Genomic DNA, 9,598 nt, shown 5'->3' with positions numbered 1-9,598 from the left:
GTACTGTCTTCGCTTTTCGCGCTTTGTCGACGACGTCGGTCGTGTTCGATGAGCTTGACGGTCAGTACGTTTTGGCGTCTCGCTCATTCGTTTGCCACCCTCGGTCGGGTGCATTTGTCCGTGCGTCCGCGTCATCTGTTCCTAACCGCGACGTGTTAATTACGCGGTGACGAAGCGGTTGGGGGCCCCCTCCTCAAGAGTGAACGACCGCATTCACTTCGGAGGAGAGGTCTCTTCCTGTACACGTTCTCAGTCACTGCGCGTATCGCGACACTAGCTCCTCGGGGACATCTGTTCGTGCAGTCCAAGTGGGTTGATCGTAGTCAGCCCACTTGATGAGGAACTCCGTAGTTCCGTCCTCTACCACGCGATGCTAGAGCAGACGCTCGACAGCGTACCGCGTGCCCTCGGTGACCTTGTCGGCAAGGTCACCTGGGGTTGTTGCACTTGCTCGTGGCGCGTTCGTCGGAGGGGGCGCGTACACGCAGCGGTCTGCCGAGACGCGCTCCGTCACCCCATCACGGTCGATCGTGATGGTTCGTTTGTCGTTGGCCAGTACGCGGTATGGTCCAACGGCAGGTGACGCGAACTTGTTCGACATCTTCGCCCCATCGGTGAGGTTGAGGTACACATGGTCTCCGGGCTTGAGTCGCGTGTTACTTCTTCGTACGCGTTTATCGAAGTCGCGTTTGTAGCGGGCTTGCGTACGATGCATGCTTTCGTAAGCTTTTTGGATCGTCTCGTCCAGAGTCTTGAGGAACTCTGTGCCTTGAGTTCCCCTGTCCGGAGGGGGCGCGTCCCCGTCGGCTCTTCGAAGAGAGAACTCCGGCGGGGGTCTGCTGAGCACGAGCTCAAAGGGTGTCGTACGCGTGGTTCGGTGTACGTGGGGATTATACGCGTACGGAAGCGGTCCCACGTACACGTCCCAATCATCCTGATGCTCATTAACGTAGTTCCGAAGCATAGACGCGATAGTCCGGTTGTAACGTTCAACCTGGCCATTCGTCTGGGGATGATACGCGGACGTATATAAGTTAGTTATCCCCAGTACGGGACACACGCTGTGGAAGAACTTCGCGTTAAATTGAGGACCGTTGTCCGACAACAGCGAACACGGAACGCCGTATTTGAAGACCCACGCGTCACAGAATGCTGTCGCCACAGTGTACGCGGTCACTGTTCGAAGCGCGACAACTTGTGTCAGCTTAGTGAAGCGGTCTGTGATAACGAGAAGGAAAGGTTTCCCTGCCTTCGTCTTGGGGAGCGGACCCAAGATGTAAATCGCGAGGTTCTCGAGTGGCGGCTTGGCGGGGAACAAACTCAAACGGTTGAGATGTTTCCGCAACTTGACCCGGTTCATCGCGCAGGTCCGACACCCTCTCACCGTGGCAGCGACATCTGCAGCGAGATGGGGCCGGTAGTACCCGCGTCGAAGGGCGAAGTACATACGATTCTGGCCCGGGTGCCTCGCGATGGCCGGGTTATGGCACAGGCGGAGGAGCCTGGCGCGGAGCGTCCGAGGTACCACCACCTGAACGATATCAGGGTCTAAGGGGTGTCTCCGCTTGAGCACCCCTTGGTGGTCCTCGAAGAACGCGGAGTCCCGGGACTCTGACTGTCGTGCCAAGACGTTTTGGCAGAATCATCCACGCGTTGCTCCTCGGCTATCTCCTCTATCGTAAGAGGTGCTGGAAAGTCGTCCTGCGGTGGGGCGACCGGGGTGGCGGGCGCGTCAGCCTCGGGGTTTGGCGCGCTCGATGTCGGCGGCGTCGAACTCGTCGTTCTCCTCCCAAATCGAAGTGGGTCCTTGGAGAGCGGGGGCTTCGTCGTCGCCTCGCGGTTCGTCGCGCGTTCGTACGCGCGACCTCGTTCTTGACCCAGCTTGGTTCTGTGTCGTCACGAAGACATGAACGGCCTGATGGTCACAGCTCGCTGTACAAACGTGGTCCGCGAGCTCGTTCGATACGTCTCGAACGGTCGTACCCCCGTCGAAGGTGGGAATGTCGTCATCCACCTCGACGGTGGGGCGAGGGTCGTCGGCGACACGAGGCGACACGAGGCGTGACAGGGCATCAGGCACCTGATGCACGCGCCCGGGGCGGTACTGAATGGTGAAGTCGTATTGAGCCAGACGTAGCCGCCACCGGGTGAGTCTTCCGGAACTCGCTGTGAGGGACATGAGCCACCTCAACTTGAGGTGGCTCATGTCCCGCATGCCTTGAAGGCGTCGTGATCCGTTCGGACGGTGAACTTCGTTCCTTCTACGTACGGCCGTAGTGTGCGGACGGCCCACACTACGGCGAAGCACTCGCGTTCCGTGGCGCTGTAGTTGCGCTCGCTGTCGTTCAGCGAATAGGACCAATAGCCCACGGGGCGCCAATCGTTTGGCTGGTCGTGCTCCTGGAACAGTGTGCAGCCAACCTGGTACGCACTCGCGTCCGTGTCGATCATGTACGAACGGCCGTACCGCGGTAGCGCGAGGATCGGCGGAGCGATCATACACCTCTTGAGGTTCTCGAACGCCTTCAGTTGGGCCTCCGTGGGGTAGTAGAAGTCAGGATCCGCATCCTTGCGCGTCATGTCGGTCAGACGACGCGCTATCTTCGCGAACCCCTTAACGAATCGGCGGTATACGTTGCACGCCCCGAGGAACGAGCGCACTTGCGTAAGTGTCCTCGGGAACGTGAACGTCTTGAAGGCATCGGCCGCCGTGTCCGCTACGCTTAACTTACCTGGGGAAATGACGTGCCCCAGGTAGTGTACCTTCGGCTGAAAGAAGCTGCACTTCTTGAGCTTGAGGGAGATTCCGGCACTCCCAAGCAAGCTGAAGACAGTGTCGAGATGCTTCGCGTGTTCCGCGTGCGTACGCGAGAGCACTATAACGTCATCGAGATAGACGAGGCATATTTGCCAGCGAACGCGTGAGAGAATAATATCTAGTGCGCGTTGGAAGGTGGCCGGTGCCCCTTTTAGTCCGAACGGCATTCGCAAGTGGCGAAACGTGCCCATGTGCGTCGTAAAGGTTGTCTTATCCCGGTCCTCCGCGGCGACCGGGATCTGCCAATACCCGGAATTGCAGTCCAACGTCGTAAAGACGGCTGCATCTCCTAACGAGTCGATGCAGTCGTCCATACGCGGCAGCGGATACGAATCCGCCGCAGTCTTCGCGTTGAGACGCCGATAGTCTACGCAGAACCGAAGAGAGCCGTCTTTCTTCGGTACGAGAACTACCGGGGAAGCCCACTCGGTGCTCGCGGGTTCGATAACCCCTGCGTTCAACATATTGTTGACCTCCTTCGCGACCATTTCGCGCATCGCGGGCCCCTTACGGTAGGGCATCGAGCGTATCGGCTTCGTACCCGGTTCGAGGGCAATGCGGTGCTCCGTTGCTCGGATAGTTCCGAGCGCACCGCTCCACAGACTCGAGTGCTTACGGAGCATCTCGAGTACGTGGCCACGGAGCTTGTCATCCTCGATGTATGACAAGTCAACCTCTTTTTCCCAATCCATCGGTGGATTTTCGGGATCCTTATTCTGTGGAGGTACAGTACCCCCCGCCGTCGGGCGGTATAAAGGTGACCGTTTGTCCGTGTCAACCTCTCCGTCACCCGCGGTGGTCTGGTCGTCGGAGTTGGATCGGCCAACTCCTACCCTTCCGACTTGATCGGTCAAGTCGGTCAGGTGTAGCGCGTGCGCGATCCCCTCGCCGACCCTCCGTTCGGGCGTGAGGATCGCGAGGGGGTTGCGCTTCGCGTATCCCACGACGGTGTGCTTCGGAAGCCGCCTCTCCCGTCGCGAGAAGTTCGCGAAGATGACGTCGAAGGTCTGATTCGGCAGAACCTCCGCGACGCCATTCGTCAACGTCACTCCATGTCGGTGTTGGAGTGAGGGCTTTGGCTCCAGGAACACGAGGCCCCTCCCCGCGGTTGTCACACGCACTCGGGCTTGTGACATCGCGGGGATGGTAACCCACCGGGCGATTCGGATCGCCTGCGGGACCTCCTCGCCTACATCCGGCCGGCTCGCCTGGCGTCCGCGTCGCCTGGTAGGGGGAATCGGCTCCCCCTTCCCGTCGACGATGGCTGCGGAGCCACCGTGGCGAAGTTCGAGCTTCTGGCCATCGATGTCTATGCTGCGTACGTGGGCATCGAGGAACGCGGTTCCAAGTAGGACAAGAACAGCGAGCTGTTCGGCCACTACGAAAGGTATGCGGAACGTCGTGTTCCGCAACCTGACAGCGAGATGGACGACGGCCGTAAGTCGGAGCGGGTTACCGTTCGCGCCAGCCAGTCGGCGTAATGGCGCGTCCCGTATCACGTAACGGGTCCAGTCGGGAGGAAGGTCGGCCTTCCTCACCAAGTTGTACCCCGAACACGTATCGACGGCGATCGTGTGGGGCTTGAACGCGTTGCCTCCGGTGGCCACGGAGCCCAAGACGTTATATATTTTTGACGTCATGAGGCACACGAGGCCATCGACTATCTTTGGCGCGACCTTATCGGTGAGGTCGTTCCGTCCGGGCTTTCGCTTTCGGTGTTGACCCCTCTTGCGCTTCCTTCTACGCGTTTCTTGGGGCGTCCGCGGCTCGGTGACTCCCCCTCGAGTGCTCGGGTCCGTACGCGGAGGACCGTTCGTCGGTGGGCCTTGGCTCACGGAAGCTAGGAGATCGACGTGCTCCTTCCGGTCTGCATTACTTCCATCGCGTTCGCTCAGAATTACTGGGGCTGCCGGTGTTCCGGTGGTGTTCTCCTTCAGCGTCGGGCTTACGGAGGCCTCGACGCTCCCGCTCTCCTGCATTGGCGCCGCAGGAGTTCCCGTGCTCGCTCCCGGAAGCGGGGGATGTATTATCGGACAATACCCCCCGTGTGGTTGGCGAGCACGCGGGGTCCGGTCTAGTTCGTAGGGATAAGACGGCTCACGCGACCGCGTGTACGTAACCGTCTTTACCCTTTTTTCGAACTACCGGTGCTATCTGAGCTACCTTCCTGGCAATCGGTGGCCGGGTCTTCTTCTGGTCCTTGGCGGCGTGGGTCGGGACGACCCCCCCACTGCGGCCGCGCGACATCAGCGAAGTATTTGGGTACCTCCTGTACTTGACCTGCGATGTCCGGTCGTCGCAGGATAGGGACGAGGCGAGTCGGGTCCCCTTCGCGCCCCTCCGGGGGTAGAGGATACGGATCTTCTACCCAATCTTGCAGGTACATGATCGCGTTTTGTACCTGTTGGGGTAACCGAGAGCGGTCCCCTCTCCCTCCTTGACGGGGATTCCTTGTGTCCGACGGGCGGTATTCCGGTCGATCACGACGATCGAGTTCGTTACGACGATACCCGCCTCCGCGCGGGCCGAAGCGTGCGCCTCCACCCGAACGATTCGGGAAACCTTGACGCGGGGGACGGCCCTCGCCGACCGATTGCCGGAGGAGATTACGCGCTCCGGGGCGCGTCTCCATCTGGTAGCGATAGTTCCTGTACGCCGGTAACATCCGTTGTTCCGGCGACAGGAACGGGCACGCGTACATGGCGTGTCCGTAGGTACGGCATAGCCAGCACACGTACGCGCTGCCATCCGTTGAGGCGAAGGTCGCCGCGTGACGCGCCTCCTCATCGGTGAGGAGGGGTACGCGAGGGGCTTCGGCTCCTGCATCTCGACTCGAGATGTCGAGTCCTGCGACCCGGGGGTCCGTACCCCTTGCCACTCTTGGAGTGGCCGCGAAGGCGGTGGCGTAACCCGATGTCGTTCCTGTCGACATCGGTGAGGGGGGTCGTCCCCCCGCGGGTCCTCCTCCCTGCGTAATGAGGACAGGGTCGGCCTGCCACTCATCCTCCCCGATGTGGAGGGTCGAGGCGGGCGGACTTGTTGCGGCGGACTTCGTAGTCCTGCCAGCCCTCCCTGCCGGTTTCGTATCCGGCAGGGGTAAACAGCGCCGAGCGCGGTACGTCGTGCCTTCCGCCGTGGGGATACGGCGGATGGTTGGAAGATCGGTCTTCTGGCGGCTTGGGAGCCTCTGAACAGTCTCGGAGACTGCGGCACGGGTCGCAGGAGCGAGTCTCCGCACGAAGTAGTGCGCGAGGGACTGTTCGGAGAACACTGCCGTGCACCGGAACGCGGCAGTTTTGAGCCGGTCCGAGAACGTGCTCTCCGTTTCATGAGATTGCTGTCGCGCCGTCGCGACAGCGTCGTACGCTTCACCTAACACGTCGTCGGTTAGGTAGCGTTTCAGGAACTGGTTCACGAGCCCCGGCCAGCTCACGTCGTCGTGCAGCTGGCCGGCGCGGAGGCCACGCATTGTATAACTCGTATACAGGCGCTCCGCGTCGCGCTCTAGGAAGTGCGCGAGGACTCGTACCGCAACACCTTCGGTAAGGTGTTGCGAGTTGAAGGTTATCCGGACATCCTTCAAGATCGGTAGGAGCTGGATCGGGTCCGTACCGTCAAAGCTCCTCATCGTAGGTCGGATCCCACGGCAGCGTTGAACGTACTTCGCGATCCGTCCCGCGTCACCCGAGGTAACGAGCCTCGAGGTGTTATCCAGCCGGTACATACGATAGTCAGCGACGGCGCTGAACTCTTGGACCATTGTATGTACCGGCTCGAGTCCGGGTTCGGTGGGACCCAGCGTGCCGAAGGGGGTGACGGGTAGCGTACAAACGTCTACCGGACCTGGATGCTCGGCGTAGTTCGCCGGCGGGTAGCCGCCCCAGCGGGGATCGACGGAGAACATCGGTACTCCGGATCCGCGGGCGGCTCCTCCACGGTCAGGGTCGTCGCGATACGATACGCGTTCCATGTGCCGCCTACTTCCGGGGATAGGCGGCAGTGCTTGGGTCTCAGACGCGTAATTCGCGCCTGTGGGAAGGCGGTTGCCTTCCGCGGTTCGGCTAGTGTCGGCACCAGCCGGTCCCCAACGGTCCGGAGCGACGGCGCTCGGAGGTACGGTACCACCGGGCCCTCTCATGGGGGCACCGGGCAGCCTTGCGGCCATGGTCCGTTCCATGTCACGAGCACGCCGACGCGTGGCGTTGACCTCGTCGGAGAGGTGCGCGAACGCACCCAACTGTTCCGCGGACGGGGAGGATCGGTCCTCAGGCCGTCTCGTAGGGGTCGGCCCCTCGGGAAGACCTTGCCCGGACGGTCCGGGCGATACGAGACGCGAGTCTTCGACGAGCACTATCCGCGAGTGTAACTCGTCGATCAGTGCTCGGAGATTCTCTAAGGACTGCGTCACTCTATCGAACCTCCCTTCACGCAGGGAGCGGAGTTCGGCCATACATCGAGTGTATACATGGTCCGATACATCGATCCGAAGGGAAGTACGGACTTCCTCGATGTATTCGGCTATGCGTTCGAACATCGCCGCCGCTCTTTCCTCAGAGGATCCGAGAGACGGTTCGCGGTCACGAGGACCTGCGTCGCCGTCGCCCGACGGGACGGATGGGGATCGCACAGCGTCCGGACTCGGATCCGCCGTTTCGGAGCGGATCGAGCGCTCGTACTCCTGGCTCATCTCAACGCGTTCGGACGCGGAGGGCCTAAGAGGTCTTCTCGGAGAACGTACTCCGGGGTGTTCTAGGTCGGGAGACCACTGTAGTATAACACCCCCCAACAGAGAGGGGTGTATACTTAACTCGACGTAGACCCCGTACGAGGGGCGGGAAGACGGGGAGAACACACAGCTAACGAGACAGGGAAGCGGGCCCCGGTAGCGCGGTAGAGCGGGACGGTCGGGGACGAGCGTACGCGCGGACCGATCTACGCCTCCACGCCCCGGAGCAGCGCTGGGTACAGTGCAGTACGGACTGTACTGTAGAGCTACTGTAGTCAGCGCCGGCCGTCCCGTGCTGACAGTACACGTGTGGGTACACGTGTGCTCGTAGGTATGCGCGCCTCGTACACGTGTAGTACACGTGTGTGCATGCCCACTTGCGCGGCCCGTACACGTGTGGGTACACGTGTGCGCGTGTGTGGCTCGTATTGATCTAATCTTAATCTAATCTTGAACCGGCGTTATGCCACACTACGGAGCGTCCGACTCTCCCTTCTCCGTTTAAACGAGCTTGCGACTCGTAGTAGCTCAGATCCCTGAATGGAGGGCACAGAGGAACAGCCCGGCCCGGGATCGGTGTAGAGACTTGCGAAGAGAATTGCTCGACGAGTGTGGGGACGGGCCTGTACGTAGGGTACCCCAGTTCCATTGGGTTGTAAGGCCAATGCTCGTTGAGCGTCTTCGACACCTTGTAACGCGACAAGGCCTTCGACGGGGGCGTCGCAACGCAGCCCGACGGGATGAAATGAAAGTAGCAGCGCTACGTCAACTGTGTTGCCCGATGGCTCGAAACACCTACACCGGTTCGGTCGCAACCGACGCCGATGGCATTGTAGTGCAATACGCACCTGAAAAGGGGGGTGAAAAGAAGGGAAAATATTTGGATATGAAAAGTAGTCCGGGTGGGGGGACACACGTGTGAATAACTGCACAGTTTTAATTTTTAATTATTTTATTTTATTTAGTTAATTAGTTGGCATTAATTTTGCTGACACTAGATTAGATCTAGGATCTAGCGCCGCGAGCCACTGTAGTGGCTCCGGCGGCGCGATATATACCTTAGCCCTCTGACGACCAAGTCAGTAAAGGTAACCCGAGTTGCCAGAGTTGAATATCGCCTTGGTCGAAGTCCGTCTTTCCCAAGACGCTCCCTTTTACCACAGATTACGTTATCCTTTGCGCTGGGGGGTTCCCTTTCCTTTTCCTTTATTTCACCTATCCTTTTCTATTTCTATCTCTATTTCTATTTCTATTTCTATTCCCTCATCTTGTGTCGGTTCCACAGTGCCTGATTGCGATCCGCATTGTTACGACTGGAGTCATCGCGCTCTTGTGTTGGTTCTTTTGTTTGTTGTTGGTGCCATCGGCTTTGGTTGCGACCGGACCGGTGTAGGTGTCTTGACCATCGGGCGACACGTGGGTGTAGCGCTGCTACTTGTTTACGTTCACCGACGGAGGCTGTTGCAACGACGTTTCCCTCGAAGGTCCTGCAGTGTATACCGGACAGTGTTGGTTCCATCGGATACAGGTTGCGACCGTTCCGGTGTCGGTACTTTGCCATCGGGCAGTACGGAGGTGTAGCGCTGCTACGTGTTTGCTAATTTCCGACGGGCTGCGTTGCGACGCCCCCGTCGAAGACCTTATCAAGGGTATAAGGTGTAACAGGTGCTCCGCGAGCATTGGATTTACGACCCATCGGGCCCGGCTTCCTAATTACCACCCCGAACTCGCCGAGCGACTGCCTGTACAAGACTCTACCACCATTCGTCCCGGGGCGGGCCTCTTCCTTTTGCCCTCCCCTTTCAGGGACTTGAGCTACTGTGGGCCGCAAACCCACTTAAAGGGAAAGGGAGAATCGGACACTCCGTAGGGCTGTGCCGTCGGCAACTCTTGCTGGTTGTTGTTTGTTGGTTGTGTTGTCGTTGGACCGTTGGACGGTGGTTCCGGCCTGACAGGCACATTGCACTACATAAGTGGTGTCCCGACCTAGAATCTGGTACTGAACACGGAAGTCGGAAATAGGTAAATTAGTTCGATAGGTCTCGTTTATTAAG

This window comes from Chondrus crispus, genomic scaffold (assembly GCF_000350225.1).
Source record: "Chondrus crispus Stackhouse genomic scaffold, scaffold_82, whole genome shotgun sequence".
NCBI classification, from domain to species: domain Eukaryota; phylum Rhodophyta; class Florideophyceae; order Gigartinales; family Gigartinaceae; genus Chondrus; species Chondrus crispus.
This window is presented reverse-complemented; position numbering follows the sequence as displayed.